Source organism: Lactuca saligna, chromosome 2 (genome assembly GCF_052625555.1).
Source record: "Lactuca saligna cultivar CGN05327 chromosome 2, ASM5262555v1, whole genome shotgun sequence".
NCBI classification, from domain to species: domain Eukaryota; kingdom Viridiplantae; phylum Streptophyta; class Magnoliopsida; order Asterales; family Asteraceae; genus Lactuca; species Lactuca saligna.
Window position 1 is genome coordinate 152,956,423 of NC_136418.1, and position 11,310 is coordinate 152,967,732.

An 11,310-nucleotide genomic window follows, 5' to 3' on the forward strand; every position below is an offset into this window, starting at 1 on the left:
CCTTTATTGGAACTTATTCTTTATTTTTCTAGTATATATATTTTTTTTGGTCTTTTTCAGCTTTTGCTTTTAATGCTTATTAATTATTTTTTACAAACATCATTATAACAAAAAAATCTTCTTATAAAAACCAAGAAATAACTTTTTACATTTAAACAATTAATAAGCATTAAATGCATTTAATAATTATCATTATAACTAAAAAAATATTCTTATAACTAATATCATTATGAGGATGCTTGTAAAAAACAATTAATAAGCATTAAAATCAAAAGTTGAAAAAAACCTAAAAAAATATATTAAAGAAAATAAACAATAAGTTAAGTGAAAGTTGTTGTGTGCTTTATCAATATGAGTTTATTTTTTTGGTTCATAATGTGTGAAAAAATGAGTATTCCACATTTTAGAAAATAAAGTAAATACTAAATAATCATATATGGTAAATATGTTTAAAAGTATATCTATTGGATATATAAGTTTTTCAAAAACACATATATGGTCAAAAACTCTCGGAAAAACCATCAAAGATAATAATGCTATTTTTAGAATATGTAGTCAATATTACAAAATATATTTAAGTTTTGAAATATACTATCTAGTATTTATTATATAATGTACAAAATTTAGAATTATAAATTATTTACTGTTTGAATAAAAACAAATTTTCAATTGGATACTTTAGATTAGATTCTTCTATTCAGATATTTAGATTTTTGAATGGATTTTCAATAAAACTAAATTATTATTTTTGATTAAGAATTTTTTTTTGTTTATAAAATAATGTAGACTAATCAAAAAAATCTAATAACAATTTATTATTTATTTACTATTAATATATATTTGAACTATTTATTAATTTGTTTTTTCTAATAGATATAAAATTTTCACCTAATAAAAACATTGATAAACAATTTCTCTCAATAGTTTTTTATCTTTAAAATATTAGACTATAATATATGTTTTTAGTAATTGTTTATAAGTTTTAAACCACAACTAAATATTTTGTTTTTGTTAATGTTATAAAGTTCGTTAATATTCAAATTATATGTGGTTTTAAAATATTTTGGTTTTTAAAAACTGAATTATACCAACCGATTCAACCAAATTGGAATTTGCTTGGATTGAATTGGATCAGATTTGAATTTAGTTTGGGCTATTCAAATGTATATTTTGAAAATCGAAATCGATTTGAATTCATTTGATTGGATCAAATCCAACCGATGCAACCAAAAGAACATCTCTTGTCATTTTACAAATACAACATGCATTTGAAATCTAAAATCTTCAAATTTCAACATAATATAATTAACTAATTAGTTTAGTATGTCATTAAATATAAAATATTATTATATTAATGATACATTTTATGAATTATTAGTATAATGTACTAAAAATGTTAGTTCAAATATCATTTTAAATCTAAAATGTATATCAAAATAATTCAAATTTAAAACTTTAAATGTAAAAGCCCAAATCAGCATGTCAAATTAACTAAAAAATATCAAAATTATTTGATATAATAATTCAAATATTTCCAAACATATAATTTTTAAACTAATCAACAATAATAATATATAGAAATAACATAAAGTTATAAATTACATTATGTTTCCTTACAAAAAATGTCAAATAGTAAAACTTTTAAATTAATTAATAAAAGAAAAATTAAATATCCTCCTACTTTTGGTTCCTACATATCCTCCTACCCAATGAAATAATAGCATGTGTAATATTTAATGCTCATTTAATGATATTTTAATATATTAATATAACACATATCATCATTTAATTGGATAGGAGGATTTTTAGGAATAAAAGTAGGAGGATATTTAATTTCTCTTAATAAAAATGTTAAAAGTAAGACTAAATCAAAAATTGTATTTAGTTTTATTTACACGTCAACCACCGGATGCAACCATTTAAAGGATATGATTTAATAAATTTTCTAACATGGTTTGAAAACCATTATAACCTTATAAAAAATATTAGGGTAAACATTATTATTTCATAGTTAATATAAATAATGATATTAATTTCAATATTTATTTGTCAAATCTTAACTATATAATGTTACACGGTTATTTAAATATTTTTACTAATGATGTTAACTGGTTAATTAAACGATATAGTTGCAAAAACAATCTATAAATACTTTAGCATCTAAAAATTTTAAATAAAAATTATTAACATTAAATTAAGGATTAAATTAGATTTTAATATTATGCAAGCCGTAGATAATACTTGTTGAGTAATATTTTTCAATAACTTTATATATCAAGTTAGTGTGAAATTCTTATTTCATAATTAATATCAATGACATAATCATTTTTAATAACATATTTATTAAGATTTTAACTATATAGTTCATCAAGTGTTTTATATTCACGAAATACATGTATTAGAATAAACTAAAGTATTCAAGACATATATACAAAAATAATATTAGTTAAATAATAATACTTTTTTTTTTTTGTTGTGTCTACATTTTAAAATTTGTTCTGTTTACGAATTATAGTAAGTTATTAGCTAAATTTATGACACTTTCAAAATATATTTCTTTTTTGAAAGGATATTTCTCAAAGAATAAGATTAAATTATGTAGATTCTATTAGTATTTTGGAGGTATAAAACACATAATTTTATTATTCATAATTTAAACAATACTATTAATAATAATCATGCATCTCTTGTATTTATACTACGTTATTCCTAGTATAAAATGATTAAGAAAAGCAATTTAACAATACGGTTATACATACATAGATTATTTTAGATGAAATAAATGAATATATATGTATATGATGTTTGGAAATATATTTAGTTTTGTAAAATTTGTTTCCATTCGTAAATAATAATTTTTTTATGTGCATAACAATTTATGCTTCAAAATATTATATTTTAATAAATTGTTATGTATGTTATCAAATCATTTGATTTTATTAAGATATAATGTATTTTGATATTGTTCATTGTAATGATTGTTTTTATCATGCATTTACCATTAAATAAGTGTGTTGTCTTTCGGTTATATTTTCAAGTATTAATGTAAAATTAATGTGTAACAAAACAATAAGTTGGTTCGAGTGATTTTTTTTTTCAAAATAAAAATACGAGTAAATGAAAATAAATTTGATAAGCTTCATCCAAACATATATTGACCTTAACTTGAAATTCGACAAAGAAAATTTGACTTAAAGTTTGTTTGGTAGAATACAGGAAAACAATAAAGTAGAAAAAGTTAAGAATTTAATGAAATATATTGGCAATCATATTCCATTATCATTTCTTATTAGTTTGTGGGAATAAATTAAAGAAATGTTGTTTTTTATTAATTGTATCATTTGAATGTATTGTTGAATAGAATGTATTGGTATATATATATATATATATATATATATATATATATATATATATATATATATATATATATATATATATATATATATATATATATATATATATATATATATATATATTCTAGTCAAACAATACATTCAAATGATACAATTAATAAAAAACAACATTTCTTTCATTTATTCCCACAAACTAATAAGAAATGATAATGGAATAGGATTGCCAATATATTTCATCATATTCTTAATATATATATATATATATATATATATATATATATATATATATATATATATATATATATATATATATATATATATATATATATATATATATATGGGAAAAGTAAATATATGATATTATGTACCTAAGTTTAAGTATACAACATTTTAAATGATATGGTTTTAAAAAAACAAATACATTTTCATTTTCTTTTAATTTTGTTTTAATAGAATACTATTTAATTGAGTTAAATTATGTAACGGAAAAAATCAATTATATATCTTTTTATTGCAAAACATCATTGAAGTTTAAAGGGAAAATATAAAATCAATACATTTTAACGAATATAACTCAAATATTTTATCATTCAACTGAAAAACTATATCAAATGATTTGTGAAAAGTTTGATTTAGTTATTGCATGTTCTTCTTTCATCTTTTATTCTATTAGTTTTCATTTAAAATTTTGTAGGGTTGATAAAATGATTATGACTTTTAATGCTTTAAGTTTTTAGACACAATGAATAAGAATAACATAAATTCGATTGGTTTAGTATGTCACATGATTAAGAACGAATAGTAAACGAGATAACATGATTAGTTTGGATATATGTGGATTAAAACTACATAGTTTGAAGGGTTTTATATATAAGTTAGGTATATAACAACCACATATTTCCTAAGTCATATATATATATATATATATATATATATATATATATATATATATATATATATATATATATATATATAAAGAGAGATAGATAGATAGATAGAGAGAGAGAGAAAGAGAGAATTAGGTTCAATAGAAAATGCATCACTAGGACAACATATACTAAAATTAATGAGCAAGTAACTAGTGTTTATTTCTTTATTCTTAACTAACTAGTTGTGAAACTCATGTATTAGATGGGTAAATTTAAAAAAAAAAATTAAATATAAAGGTCAAAATATTTGAGAACTTTGAATTTTTAAGTAAATAAGAAAAATAATAAATTATTATAATGGAAATCTTTTTTATCTTTTAGATTTAAATAAATAAAAGAAACTAATAAGCTTTAATTTTGAGAATTTTAAAATTAAAAGGTAAGTTCGTTAATAAAATTCATATATATATATATATATATATATATATATATATATATATATATATATATATATATTATATTATATTATATTTATTGCAATTATTATATTAAAATAATATGTAAAATTTAATAAAATAAAAAAAGTCATAAAATGAAATGTCGAAAAAAATTAATTCAAAATAACCACAAAATGATATTTAACAAATTGAATGAAAGTTTGACAAGTGGCAAGAAAAAAAAAAAAAAACCCTTCATTTATTAGAGAGGACTAGGTGTAAGAGCTATGTATTATATGTGTTAATTAAAAAAATTAAATATAAAGGTCTAAAGATTTAGGAACTCTAGATTTATAAGAAAATAAAAAAAAATATTGCATTATTAAACTTGATTTTATTTATCTTTTAAATTTAAATAAATAAACAAAATAAACTAATAAACTTTAATTTGATAATTTTGAAATAAGACAATAAGTCCATTAATGAAATTGATATTCATTTATTACTATATTTATTGTAACTATTACATTAATTAAAATATTATGTGGAATTTATTAAAATAAAAAACCATAAAATGACATGTGAAAAAGAAATTAATTCAAAATACCCACGAAATGACGTTTGACAAATTGAATGAGAGTGTGACATGTGATAAAAAAAATCTTCATTTATTAGAGTAAATGTGTTGTAGAAATTATTTATGTAGTTTATTCAAAAGTAATGTGTTGTTATGCTTTCATTGTGTAACACCTAGATCCCTAGTACATATTTAAATATTTATTTAATCATTTTCACAAGGCAACTGGACGAGTTAGTAGCCCCAAACTTGTCGAGTAGAGATAGAGAGGGACGTGGGGTTTGAAGTCTACTCGACGAGTTGGGAAGCCCCGACTCGATAAGTAGGACTGCCTGAATAAAACCCTAATTTTAAGGGTTTGGCACCCTATATAAAGAACATAACACCCCTTTGTGGCCTCCCTCATCGTCTTCCATTGTCCAGAAAACCCTAATTAGTGAGCTTGAGCTTTATGTGAGTTTGTGAACCATTTTGAGTGTTTTGGTTTGATTTGAAGCTTATGAGAAGAAGAAAAAGCTAGAGGACTCCAATAGAAGGTTGTAGATCCAGAAACAACATCACATTTCCATTACTTTTTGGTAATCACGTCCATACATTGTCCATTTGTTTTCTAGATCTTCTTATGGGGTAGTTAGTGCATTTTGGAGTTCATGTTGGAACCATTCATGAGTGCAAACATGAGTTGGTGTATCTTCTGCAGACCTAGGTCCTTGAGGGACTCCATGGCATAAAGGTGCCAACTTTATGGATATGGGAGTCTCATGCACCCTATAAGCCACCTTTTTGAACCTTTTGAGCCAAAAACCCCATGCATGCACGTAAAGTTGAAAACTTTACGTGACATAAGGACCTTAGGGGTCTAGATATATGTTTTGGAAGCAATGAACCCAGCTAGAATCGATTGAATAGATTAAGATCTTGGGGTACTCGACGAGTCGTTCATGTGACTTGGCGAATCGAGTGGCGGTTCCCCATCCCTTTCTATTAATGATTAAACTTGTTGAGTCTAGGAGATGACTCAGCGAGCCGGACATAGTTTTGGACTTAGAGGTTGAAAAATCAACGAGTCCAAGTGTAACACCGTAAATTTTCAAAACAAAGTTTTCAGTTAAAACCACTTAATCCTCGTAACACATTTCATAAAAATCTCATTAATTTAATTTACACTTTGCAACTCCATAATTATTCAGTTAAAAATCGAAGATCCTCAAAACAATAACTCTTCCACTAGTGTGTACAATCAAGTTGATGCCTTCCCGTGATCTTGAGAAAAACCTGAAACACATAACACATAACAGGTAAGCACGAAGCTTAGTGAGTTCCCCAAAATACCACATACTACATATTAGCAACTTGAGGCTATAACTCTGTAAGAACCTCTGGTCAATGTGTCTTAGTGGGACCCTCCAGTCCTACAACTCTGATGAACCCTCCGGTCCTAACTCTGTGGACCTTCCGGTCCTAACTCTGATTACCAACCTAGGTATGTACACATCTAAGATACTCTGTCACATATAAATAATGCAGTATATCACAATACACATATAAGATACTCTATCACACAACTCTGATTACCACCCTAGGTATGTATAGTGAGAAGACTCACATGACAAGCAACAACTAAATAACCTCGCGCCCGAATCTCGAGCTAGCCTCTGCCTAACATAAGGGATGAATGTCTCTAATTAATACCCTTTTACATGACCCTAATAATTGAGAGCTATTATTTCTCTCTCTAACTCTTGAATTGGGTAAAAGACCATTTTACCCCCTCCATGGTCTCCATTATTCATGCTGACTAAACCCTAGAGTCAACATAAGTTAAACTCGAGTCCACAATCCATGTTTAACCCGACTTGTTGAGTGCACTCATGCAACTTGTCGAGTCCACTCACAACCTCAAAAGGTTCGTGAAGGTCCAGCTCAGCTCATCGAGTTGACCTCCAACTCGCCGAGCCATCGCACGATTCATCTCTTCGGGACAAACCCTAACCAACTCGTCGAGTCGGCTCACCGACTCAGCGAGTTCATTCATACCCAAAGCTCATTCAGACGATTTAAAACAGATCTATCACTCCAAAAACTAGATTTGTCATCTCAAGGCTCAATAGTCACGTAAAGCTTTGATCTTTACGTTCATGTATGATGTTATTGCTCCAAAAATTCTAATACATTCCCTTCATGAGTGATTAGGCCCAAAAAACCTCATATAGACGAATAAATTTGGGACACCTAGACCCTAAGGACCTCACAAGGTCCAGATCTGAGGTCTAGACTCTTTGATAACTCATGCTACTCAAAATCCCAAAAAAAAAAGATGGCAAAAAGTCCTATAACTCCATAGATATGTGATCTATCCAAAATACGAAGAATGGTGAAGACTTCATACCTTCCTCAAGAGCTCTAGACAGGAAATCACTGGATCCAAGAGCCTTACCTCCAGCTCCTTGCTTGACAACCTCATCCTCTTCCTCAAATGATGCACAAGAACCATAATATGCTCTTCTCTCTCAATCTCTAGCTCGGATAGCAATTAGGGTTTGCTCTTAGGGGTGTAGGGTAACTGATGAGGCGGAAATGGGGGAATAAGTTTCCTTATATAGGCCCCAACCACGGGAAATTAGGGTTTCTCTACCCAGCACCAACTCGGCGAATCTGCCTCCCGACTCGTCAAGTCCATTCATTAAATCCCGCACAGTAACTCGATCCTACTCAGCGCCCAACTCGTCAAGTCACTCCATAAACCTCACGAATTCAACCATACGATAACATACCTGAAATTCTGGATTTTATAATTCTCCCCCACTTGAATTAGATTTCGCCCTCGAAATCGCTCCTCAACCACACATAGCTCGAAACCTATAACCTGAAAAGCACCACTGAAAGGATCTCATACCAAACTCGATATCCTTCTCCATGGACACCTAAATCCAAAGAGAAACTCCTAAATCCGGAACAAAACCGACCCCTCTGTCGCTAAGATACATCCTTCTGGCTTTCCAAAGTCTGGAAACTCTAGTAGCCTGACCCACTGCCAGACTGCCCTCTCAAGATATTACCATGTTATTCGCTCCTTGAATAACAAACCCCGATAACTCACTGCCCTTCCAATTCTCACAAAACAAGGTCCAAAAATAGGCCACCGATCACTCAAACCAGACATACTAAACGATCCAAATCACACTCCAAGGAACGAAAAGGGTCACATTACACCATAAACTCATCCACTGCTCTGCAATCAAAACGCACCGGGTCAATGAACTCTCGGCCCTCAGAGACAAGAAAATAAACATGCTCACTCAGAAATATCCTTTGTTGTCTACAATCATAAGCTCTAACTTCCTCCCTAATATTCCATTCAACACTTGAGAACTAGGTCAACTCCCGACCCATCATTTGAACCTCCAAAAGTTACCCAAAGCATGCCCTAGAATGTCTCGCCGACTTCCTTCTCATAACAACTATCTCGGACCGTTGTGACACACAAGTCACAAAGTTTTCTTTACCCCAAGTGAATACTACAATCCCACCCGAAGATCGGCTCACCCCCAACCTCTATGGTTTACTGCTCATTAGTTCCATGCGTCTCGCGGTACCTCCCGTACCAAAGCACTGACCTACTCAGGTCTAAAATGTCAAATGACAAAAATACCCATCAACATGGAACCCATATCTGAATCTGGAATCTCATCTCGCCTACCCAACGCACCACTAGAGCCAAACTCAAACCCAAGAGTCTGGTCTGCCCTATAATTGGAACCACTCGTCCCAATGATCCACTTAACTCATGACCCATGACCCGCAACCCATGCGTACATCACTTATCCAATTCCTTCTGATTGTGATGCTCACACCTTACTCAGAATATAACGATTCCCAATTATTGAGGAGATCCCAGTCTCGCCCCTGGTTCGACCACCAGGCTTCCAAAATATCAAATATTAGGGCTACCCAAGCACAAAACTCTTCTGCATCATGCTATGACTAGTGTATAATACAGCTCCCCATGGTATCATAACATTCCATCCCACTGACTAGTGAGTACTACGGCTCCCCGTAGTATCATAACACTCTCTCACTGACTAGTGAATACTATGGCTCCCCGTAGCATCACAACATGCTCTAGCTGACTAGTGAGTACTACGGCTCCCCGTAGCATCACAACACCCTCTCTCTGACTGGTGAGTACTACGGCTACCCGTAGCATCACAACACCCTCTCTCTGACTAGTGAGTACTACGACTCCCCGTAGCATCACAACACCCTCTCTTATTCCCCCACAATCTCATCCTCATGTCAACACCACATTGCGTCCACTAACTCATGCTCCGCGGACCAACATAGATAGTTCCTCACACTCATCCAAATTATGCATCACTATTTCTGACGATGACCGTCATAACGAAACACCTCTCCCCACTGCAATCTACATTCTTAAATAATCCCACTTGATGTCAAAAACCAAAGGGCTCCCACTGGATCTGTAGATACTTGATACACCACTTGCCGTCTTAAACTCAAGACTCAAAATTAATTCGAAATTCAGGGTGTTATACTCGGATACCTCGGCACACCATCACAGAACATCACGATGTCCTGCCTCAACCACCGATCCCCTACTTATGACATCATACACAAATACACCAATGGATTCCCTCAGAATCTGATAACTAATCTTTAAAACACAACACGCAACTTCGGAGTATCCCAACTCTCAACTGGAACATGGAGGAATCATCAATGACTCAGAACACGTTGCTGACCATCTGAAACTCTTTCCTATATTGCTCAAAACCCAAGCAAGATTACACATACCGACCAGGAAGTTGGTTGCCCAATCACTTCCTACCCTTCCCAAAGAGCATATAACAATCCATACATTGAACCATGAATTCTCAATTACTGAAATTATCCTTACGAGCCTCCCACCTTGAATTTGTCATCATAACCCCGAGGAATTTCTAGCCGCCACAGGATCCTCGACCAACGACCACTTATCGTGTGGACACTCATCCTTCCCTGAACACATATAACATGAACTATCTTGTTTTACACCTCACCTCAACCCTCAATAACCTTGGTTTCATGCATCCGTTCCATAGATCACTATATTCGGTCCACTAACCGCCTTAGAACAAATTCCTGATTCTCTCAATGTAGTGACATAGAACATGGTTTGACATGCGAAATTTAAGTTTGTATAATTGAACATGGTGATTTGGGTGCTAAAAGATATATTTGATCATAGTAAATGAGTACAAAAGCGGATCTAGTCTAGAGCTTCATAAATATCTCACTCACTAATTTACTATGTCTACATCTGTCAAGCACACCTCTACAAGTGGACAAACCCACCTTATATAGAGGTGTTTACATGTGTCTCTCTCTCTCACTCTCATTAACAAATGGATCTAAAGGCTAATGCACCACATGCAAGTGGGTCTACACAAGTCAAACCATTACAAAGTCATACATGAAGAATTTTTCACCCCAACATTCTCCCCCTCAAAGTTAGGAATGGATGACCCACTTCAAATCTTCCAAAATCAAGCACTACGCGGTTCGAGCCTCAAAGGTGACACATGTCGAAACAAACTTTATTCTTCAATTCTTCCATGACTCTTCAATTTGGGCTCTAGGATGTGAGACCATACAAACAGAGCATTAACGAATGATCAAGAGTATTCCAAACTCCAAATAATCACCCAAGAGTTTCGCATAAAAACACACCCCAAAAATCTTCAATAAAACCAAACCCATTTCGAATACATCACATCCGAACTTCCAATTGCATCATCTCGTAGGATTTAAAACTTCAAGATCACTTCGGTCTTCAAATCCGTGTAATATGAAAATTTCAAGTTCAAATTTCCATATAAAACTTCTCCCGCTTTTTATAATCGAAATTTGATTATAAAACTCCAAAGGAAAAAGAACGTGCTCTATTCAGAATTTTTCGTGTCAAAACTCCCCCTTAACATGTGGCATTCACTTTGTGCTTCAATCCGGAAAACCTAAAAAATAATCAATTTTTATTGTTGTTCATGGATTGCCTTTGACAAAATTTCTCAAAA